A 9,682-nucleotide genomic window follows, 5' to 3' on the forward strand; every position below is an offset into this window, starting at 1 on the left:
CATTAGCAGGAAATCATCGGACAGCAGACAGTTCTCTCACTGAAGACAAATTCCTTTGATCTAGAGTAACCCTTCTGAAATGAATTTATTTTCCTTTACAAAGAAAAAAAAAAAAAAATAAAGGAGTAAGTAAATTCATCCAGGGCTTTACTGCTTTTCACACAGGTGCAGCTGCCTTCGAGCCCCTTCCCTGCCAGTCTGCCACCTCTGGGAAGCCCTGGCGCAGTCTTAGGTCCTACTCACGGCTCTCTCCAGAACCACTAGCCCTGGGCAGAGCTCTGCCAACAAGCCACCCTGCCCCCCACTGAGGAGTGCGAGGGGCCTCAGAGGCCAGCCCCCACTACCCAGAAGCTTCCCACACACTCACTCCTAGCCAAGCTCCGGCCACAGTGATCCCTGCTGCACTTTCTACTGAGCGAATCTGGGCCAAGCCTGAGGCCCTGGTAAGTGCACCCTCCTTCCCACACTAAGAGGTTGGCAGAACAACCAGCTCTGGAGAGGCTAACAAGATCGCGAGCACCCAAGCCTGCCAACAGAGACACATGCAGCGTAAGCCCAATGCAGGCCAAGGCAAGGTTTCCTGAGACTCCTGCCTGACAGGGCTCCTCACTGCCCCACATTTGCCTCCCACATCAAGACCCAGAGCAGGCACTTTGACCTCCACGAAGAAATGTCTCAGGATTGCTCATACCTATTTTCTGAGAAATGCATTCCTCAGGAAACAGAACTTTTCACTGTATGAGTTTTCACAACTCAGTATGTGGCATTAGGTAGATGGTGGTACACAGACCCCAATGATATTTTTCACGGACACTACCAGAAAAAAGGCAGCGTGGTCTGGGGTGGTGTGAGGAGAGGAGCCAGGCAGTGGTGGGCAGCCCTGCACTGGCCACCCGCCCTGCTCACAGGCTCTGACCACTGCCCAGGTGATACAGGTACAGCACAGGCCACACACACGTGGCAGTAGGGCTCCCTGTGGGAGCAGATGGAATAGAACAAAGAGCTACTTACGGCCGCCTGTGGAACTGGTGTGGAGCACGCGGTGGCCACCTTCTCGCTAAAGAGCCAGAGGACTCAGGTGAAAGTCAAAGGGCTGGGCTCACCACAGAGCCCACTGTGAGCCTGGGTCAGAAAGCCAGAGCGTGCGCTGGAAGGCACTAGAAATAAAAGCCCAAGGTGATGACACGGATGGGAGCTCCTCCCAAGAAGCACAAAGAGCAAAATCCTTCCCTTTTCTCTTTTTACCCAGTCAAGGCTTCAAGCCTATCAGCAGGCAAAAACTCACAACCAGGGTAGGTCTTCCCTCCTCAGCTTGCAGCCTCCATGCCAAATCATCCACAGGCATGCTCAGAGTTTACTGATCTACTGGGCAGTTTTTACTCAAGCTAAGTTGCCACAACACAGTTAATGATCACACACATACACACACACACACACACACACACACACACACACACACAACCCCAGGGTTGTTCAATAGTTTGCATTCTGACAAAAAGACTTCCTATGACCTCACTGCCCATTAAAACACACTTCAGAAGTCTTGCTCACCTCCGGAAAAGAAGCTTCCTCCTGCCTGCAGAGCAAACATAGATACGGACCCAGCCATTCCCACCTACAGCTTCTATCTCGACTCAATCACTCTGCTGTTCTTTCACTCACAGGATGCAGAAGTAAGAATAAAGTAAATTACTCATGTGTCATCGAAGGAAGACTGGGTTCTGCAATCACCAGGGAAAACACAGCTTCTCACAGAAGAGCAAAAGAGAATTTCCAGACCAGTCTTCCAAGATGGCTTGGAACCCAGCAGGCAAAGTTGTCTTCTGACGCATGCCAAGTTCTGGAGACAAGATGTGTTCCCCATCCATGCTGGTGGAACCACTCAATCTGGCCTCAGAAACCCAAAGAGATGAGCTTTTCAAAAGGTATCTGGAGGGGCTGGTGAGATGGCTCAGTGGTCTAAAGCACCGACTTAGAACAAGCTAAGCTAAGCAAAGCACAGGGACCTCGGTTCAATCCCCAGCACCACATGCCAGCCAGCCCCGCCCACTGGTGGGCTGAGCTGGCCACACACACACAAAATAAATAAATAAAATATTTTTTTAAAAGGGGGGTATCTGAAGGATTAGACATAAAACGGCCCTTTCTAAGGTTGGCCTGTGGAGTATATGTCACTGGTGGAAACAGGGTCAGAGAGGTGACAAACAGCTCTTGGAGGTTTGGACAGACAATGAGTACTACCTCAATGAGAGGCCAAGCACGTCGAGTATACCGCGTCAGCGGACAGTCCTCCCTCGACACACCGAGGCGCCGAGCACCGCTCGCTCCCCCAGAAGGCCATGAGGCCGGGCTGTGAAAGTGCATCTGTCCTAACGAGCAGCTGCTGAAGAGGGTGGAGACCTGAGGAGGCTGCCTGCTTTAACTAAAGGGACCCTGCACACCTTACACCAATGTGTTCCAGAGGCCACTGGCCAGGCAGAAAGGTCATCAGACCAACAGCCACTACTTCGTAACAAAGGCCTACGCGGGTTTGCCCTGGAAGAGCCCCACAGACAGTTCCTGGTCCCACTGGGCAGCCTGAGCTGTGCAGACAGCAAGAGGAAGCTGCCACGGCCACATCCGGAGCTGAATCCTGTCACGCCAGCCCCCCAGGGCCTGCCTGAGAGGCTACTCGTGATCAAAGGGTCCTAAGAGTTTTGCCAGCCTGCCGTGGACCTCCTCTGCAGTGACAGCCGCATCTTCAGTCAGGCCAGTAGGATCCCAGCTTCTCAGGAGTTGAGACAGGAGCACTGCAAACTCAAGGCCAGCCTGCGGTTAGCGAGGCTATCTGCCTCACACAAAACTGGGGTTGAGCTCAGTGTTCCCTGGGCTCAGGCTCTAGTACTACAAAATGAATATGTCCATACATTAAAATAAAGCAAGTCTCCAGCTTTTCCCTTTCTCCCTATCAAGCTCTACTACTTACTTACTTCCTCCCCTCTGGAGTCAGCAAGCAGGAACTGACTTATTTACCCCTGCCCTGCAGTAAGACCAGAGCAGATTTCTCTAGGCAGAGATGGGGCAGCGGGGAAAGCGGAGAGAGGCGAGGAGGACTGTGCACCTGAAACCTCACCTATCAGTCCCGAATGGCACTTGGGGCACTTGGCCTTGAAAAGGAAATACAGATTGGCAGGTGTCTATGAACAAGAAGACAGACGTGGGGATGCACAAATCCAGTGTCGCCACTGAGCAAGGGGTCACTGGGGGAGGAGCAGACAGAGGGCTGGGGCAAGGGTGCCAAGGGCTGTCCCTAGCACAGGGCCCCCTGCTCCCTTGGGACAGACACAGATGAGCTGTTACGGCGCAGCTGTGCACAGAGGGGCTAACAAGCATGCCACACACTCAAGTGGCCACAGCAGCTCTCCACACCTCCTGGGGGACTGCTGCCCTGAGCCACTCTTCTCCCCGAGTGAGTGCTGATGTCAATTAAGGAATGGGGCTGGCTAACTATGGGGATGCACGGGAGGAACCAGCGTCAGAGCAGGACACCTGCATACACGCTTCGCCAGGCATGGAGTGCAGATCAGCGCTACACTGTCACCCATATGATCAGACCCCCAGAAAAGGTGCGGAACCCATGGATGGTCAGTCAGGGTGTTGCAGGAAGAAGTTCTGCTCTGTATGGAAGGCAGAGAAAGGGAAAAACTGAACATCATGTTAGGCCCTAAGGAAACCCACCCCAACCTGAAGGCCAGTGCGCTTAGCCTTGGGCCTGTGAAGTTAGCACTCAACACTTTCAATTGCTCTCACAAGTCAGTACTTCCCTCGTCCTTACTCTGACCAAAGCCTGTGCCCAGCTAGGGCTCTGCCCTGCTCCTACTGACCTGTCCCATCCTCCCACACAATGCAGAGATCCACTGCCAACCAGCAGCACAGGGCTCTCCACATCGGGGCATCTCTCCTGTAGAAATGCTCTCTCCTTCCTCTGACTATCATGTCACTGTGCTCACGTCATCATACAAGAAATAACAGCTAAAGATGGCATTTGAGTAACTCATCCCAACACCTAAAAACGGCTTCGTGGAGGAAGAATTAGTTACTTGCTTGAAGAACACAGTAAGACCACGCACTTTTCTTTTCCTTTGCCGCCCACCTCCTCTAAATGATCCTGGCCACACTCAGAACCCAGGCGTGGAGGTAAATATGGGCAGCGCCACTTTTACAGCACTCAGGGAGATTGCTGCTGAAATTTAAAAGCAGGATAGCTGCTCCGCTATCATCCCTCTTCCTTCTGGTTCCCATAGAAACAGGCCTCTGATCACCAAAAACAGAGTAAAGATAGCATCCTGCCCAGTTTCCCATGCCATCTGTTTCTATGGGAACTGGAAGACAGGAATGGAGCCTGGGTACCAGGCAGCCTGCAGATCTCCATCCTTGTCAGCTGCAGCCTCAGACAAAGGTCCCAAGAGCCTGTGGGCCTGCAGGTGCTCAGCCAGGGTGAGTCTCAGAGAAAGACAAGCTGAACAGCTGTCAACCTCCAGACACACCCTTCTCAAACCTTAGCTCAGCCGACCTCTGGCCTTCAGGTCCCACTCTTGGTTGGCCTCCTGAATCAGGCTGCCACAGGGTCACAAGCTTCCAAGGGATTGCACTGCACCACAGTTGTAGGAAATTGATGGTCTAGACTGCACAGTTCCAAGGTTTAATGCACATGCGAATTTGTAAGCCCGTGCTGAGTTGCAGATATGGGCCACCAGGTCTGGGTGAGCCCAAGGTTCTGCCTTCTTCCCACTCAGAGGAGCTGAGGCTGCTAGTCCTTGGGCCACAGCTGAGCACTGAGCTGCGAGCTCAGCAAGCCTAGCTCCAGCACCACTCCTCAGGCCACTGGTGGGGATGACAGTCATTTCTGCAAAGCTGCTTGCCCACCTTCAGCCATCGCCACAAGCCCCATCCAGCACCTGAAGCAGATGCTCTGGTGCCAGGCTGATGAGAGATTCAGGTTGCGCCCCACTTCCCCTCCCTCCACCCGTTTTACTGCCCTACAGATAGCCACATGGGTCAGAATGTAAAACAACATCAGGAATCCAGGATCATCCCCTTTAAATCTGATTTCTCTAAGAAAAGCAAAAGCAAATTCCACATGTCTAAAGATCAAACTAGTAGTGGAAAGTATTAAGAAAAAAATTTTATAAATATGGATATATTATCAAAAGTAAAATGGAACCGTGCACATTTTTTAAGAAGTGAAATAGAATTATAGGAAACTCTGGAGTTTATTATTTTAAATATATTGATTCAAGGGCTGGCCAGATAGCTCAGGAGACTAAAAGTGCCTGCTTAGGCAGGCGCAGGGATGGGGGTTCGATCCTGGTGTGCTGTGCTGGCCCCGCTCCCCAGACACACTGAAACAGCAACTGAGATTGTGCATGGTGGTGCACATCTGTAATCCGCCCACCTCCTCTAAATGAGGTAATCCCAGCACTTGGGAGGCTGAAAACAGGAGTATCACTGAGAGTCCAATCTGTGTAATGAGACCCTATAGACCCTGTACTAAATACAGAAAAATAAAATTAAAATAAAAAATAAAAACATTGATTCAGCTAACCTTAAACTCCTTAATCTAAAAGAAAATGCATTGCACTATATGGTATCTGCACTCAACAGTTATTCCTGCTGGTGTGTTCAAAAGACAGTGCCATAGAAATTCAGTATCTGGCATCGTTGGTTTTCAAGTCTTTGTGCGTGTTAAACCTGGTATTTCTATTGATACATTATTTCATGTCTTACGTTTCTTCATTTTAACACAGAATCTTCTATGTAGTGATTTTTTTTTCTTAATTTTGGGTGTCAGACTAAGGCAGATCCATCTACCATAAATTTGTCAATGTCCCTAATTCAAGTGGAGACAGAAGAACGGTGGCAAGGCAGACGGGATGGCCGGAGTAAGCTTCAGTGCTTCTGAGAAGGCCTACTCTGAAGACAGCCTCATTAAAGCGACCCTAATTAAATCACATGAAATTCCTTTAAAATACAGTTTATTTGATTTCTGAAAAAAGAAAAGAAAATGCAGAGCAAAAGTCATTTCTAAGTTATCCAAGTTAATATAAAAACATCATCTTTTCTACAGTGAGGCATAAAACAGTTGTAAACCATACAAAAATTCCAGCATCTTATTGAAAATCAAGTTACTCATCTTTAGCCATCAGAGAAATGTAAATCAAAACCACTGATTCCATATCAGCATGTGAAAGGCTATTAGCAAATAACAATGATAGCAGATGTTGCTGTTGAAGATGTTATACTGTTTCAGGAATGTAAATCTAGACAACCACCATGGAAAACAGTACCAACAGTTTTAGTCATGAAACTAAAGCCATCAATGGCCCAGCTGCAGGTGTGTTGGAACACACCCAAAGGCAATGGAGTCAGCACACAGAGGAGAGAGACAGGCCCGTGCTTATTGCCACATGATTCACAAGAGCCTGGGTTACAACCAGCCTGGGCGCCCATCAGCAGAACGGAAAAATAACATACGGTGTATATACAGAACAGAGTGATATTCATCCGTAAACAACACAATCCTGTCATTTTCAGGAAAACGGGTGAAACCAGACATCCTATTGAGCAAAGTCAGTCAGACACAGAAAGACAGGTATTTCATGCCTCCTTGAGCATGCAAAACTAAAAACAAAACGATCTGAAAGTAGAAGGAACCATCGAGAACTGAGATGACCGGGGGAGCAGAAGAAAGGACAGACACAACCCACGCACAACACTCACCATGCACGGAAAGGTCAGGGAAATCCACCACTGTATGGCCAGTCTATGTTAACAGAAAACCAAAGGAACAAAAACAAGTTTACTTGTTTTCCATGTTAAGAAATCTCTATTTTGCTTATATGCAAAAAGGGAATTGTTTCAGTTTGTCTCTTTCAACACACTGTACTTCACTCAAAATTCATAATCCATTAATCTTTTAAAATTAAAATATGAACGAAAATTTCAACTACTGTATAAACAAATTATATTACAAACTCACACAAAAATATAATCTTCTGATTCTAAAATGCAAAGAGGAAAAATCAGTCAAATCCCCTCAGGATTTACCCTGAAACCCTGTACCGCAGTTTGTAGATCCTTCATCAGTGTCAGCCATGTGGATGAGTCACGGCCATTGCTTGACCAACTTGCTCTCTGTGAAAGCCTGAGAGAATGTTTTCTCTCTATGTGACTCTCAGATACAAAAGTTACATTTCTTGTTATATAAGTCTGGCTTTATCTTGGTCTTAACTATCCAGCAGAAAAATATAAAAATGAGGTATAAAAGTAAAGCCATATTACTATGCTGAGCTGTAAAAGGCTCAACTCAACAACTTCTGACATTGCCAGTCCTACGGATAACCCACTACTATGATGGACTACAGGACTATATTGGATTATTTTGCTGAATTCACACACCTACAATATTTAAATGGTAATGGAATACCCTTCTCTGACAAAACTAAGCAAAAAAAGGAGATAGAAATGAAGGACCATTTTGTATCTGTATATGCAGAATAGTTAGGATAGATAAACAGCTACTTTCTCTTAATTCAATGATAAGAAAGACTTGTACTAATAGTGTTTGGACAGGATATCATGTCTGCATCTTTTAATATGAATAACCACCACAAAGACAACAATATGCAATGTATTAATTATTGAAATTGTCCTACTAATCGGTTTTAAAACTGTCTCATTGCTATTCATTTCTCAAAATTAATAAAAAAGGGAAAAATCAATTATTTGATCAGTTGGCAGTCAAGCAACTGGGCTAGCTCAGCATTCTACACAGCCGTGGGGCTCAAGACGGCTATGGAACACGCATGGTCTGCAGTGTCCATTTCCATTGCATAGAAGCAGAAACATTTATGAAGACATGCACCATAGCACAGAAAAACATTACTACAAAAATTAAAGCTATGGGTAAACACTAAGAGCCAAGTGACTTTTAGGCACCAAAGGCACATGAACTAGGATGGTGTGGCAAAAAATGAAACCAAAATAAGGGATTTCTTCACTGTTCAATACACACAAGTGCACACGCACATGCAATGCCCACCCCAAGTGAAACAGCAACACCCCAAGTCAAAAAGCTTTAACTGTTCAGTGGCCGCTAGAAATGATAAAAATAGGGGCTGGAGAGATAACTCAGCAGTCTCACCTGCTTAGGCAAGCTTAGGCAGATGCAGGGGACCGAGGTTCAATCCCACCACATGCTGCACCAGCCCCACTCTCAGGGTGGGCTGAGCTGGCCAAAAAGGAAAAAAAGAAAAAAAAAAAGAAATGATAAAAGTAAAGGGTTGGAGATGTAGCTCAGTGGTAGGACATTTGCCTACCAGTCTCTATGGCCTGGGTTCCTTCCCTAGCACCACAAAAACAAACAAAAATGGCAAAATAATTGGAAATAAACAGAGACATGCTTCCACCCAGCACCTCTAAACCCTGTTAGTCTTTGAGACCCTCACCAGAAAACTGGCTGTTGTTATTTACTGTTTAACTGTGTTGACTCTGTGTCCATGTTAAGAAGCAACCTTCTACAAATGGCCAAGTGATAATCAGTTTTACTCAGGGGAGGTGGCAACACGGCAGAAGCCAGGCAGCACCGTCCTGTCTGGTTGTGCTTTTTCAGTGCGTGTTTCTAGCTTGTCAGTCCACACCCACAGTGCGTTCAGGGTGCGGCTGGCACAGGCACACAATGCCTCCGGATTCCCCTTTCTTCCTCACCCTCCACATCCTGGCCCCCTTCCCATCTACAGAAAACCCACCCCCCATCCACTCAGGGATTACCAGAATCTGCAATGAGGAGCAGAAGGCACCTGAGGAAAGAACCTTCTCTGAAGAACTGCTTCACTCTCCTAAGAGCACTCAGAGCATTCATCGAAGGTACAGAGGTCACCTTGGAAAACACCCAGAACCAAGCTGCTTCGCTGACCACCTCTGGTGGCCGCCCACTGCCTGGGCCCTGCCCCCTCCTGTTCACTTCTCCACACTACCCCAGTCATCAGGGCCCAAGCGGGCTCCCCCAGGCCCTGCCCCGAGCTCCTCCAGGCCACAGGCCTCAGGAACTACATCACACTCACACACACACACACACACACACACACACCCTCGAAAAGCATTCATCCCTCACCCAGGCTGCACTCAGCCTTCTCGGGCTGGTCAGCCTGACAGGCCAGAAGATGCAGCTCCCAGGGACTCTCTGGAGGGAAAAGCAGAAACTACCACAGGAGAGGTGAGCACAGCGCGCTCTATGTCCCTCCCCTGAGCAGTCTTAACTCAGCGACCAACTCTATCACACCCACCGCTCACCAGCTCAGGAAGGCCGAGGAGCTGTCTTCTTCTTCCACCCCCAGCCCATCTAGGCAGAAAGGCGCCACCCTGCCTAGCGGGGCAGACAGAAAAGGGGACAGCTCCCCAGGCCGCAGACAGCTTGAAGATGAGGATACGATAGAGGGCTGTTGAAGGCAGCGGCCCCATCTGCTCTCTAAGAAACCTCCCTCCTCCCCTGGGAAACAAGGACAGGGTCTTCTACCCTATGCATGGGGAGCCCTGGCCAGCCCCTTCATCCTGCCTCCTGCCAGGACTTGCCAAGTTAGGAGGGCTGCAGAGTCAGGCCTTCGCCCTACAAATGAGGGCACTTGGAACATTTTTTTTTTTTTTT

General features: G+C 48.3%; 1 protein-coding gene and 1 non-coding gene across 2 annotated transcripts in view; one reads left to right on the forward strand and one right to left on the reverse strand.

Annotated features, from left to right (window-relative positions):
* The window catches only part of Ldlrad4 (low density lipoprotein receptor class A domain containing 4), a 324,839-nt gene that overhangs the window by 203,028 nt on the left and 112,129 nt on the right, over positions 1-9,682 (reverse strand). The window lies entirely within an intron of this gene.
* On the forward strand, positions 5,616-5,753 carry LOC111814345. Its single transcript, XR_002819355.1, has one exon. It is a non-coding gene; the product is annotated as a small nucleolar RNA SNORA8 (small nucleolar RNA).

This window comes from Octodon degus, unplaced genomic scaffold, assembly GCF_000260255.1.
Source record: "Octodon degus isolate 3935 unplaced genomic scaffold, OctDeg1.0 scaffold00295, whole genome shotgun sequence".
NCBI classification, from domain to species: Eukaryota; Metazoa; Chordata; class Mammalia; order Rodentia; family Octodontidae; genus Octodon; species Octodon degus.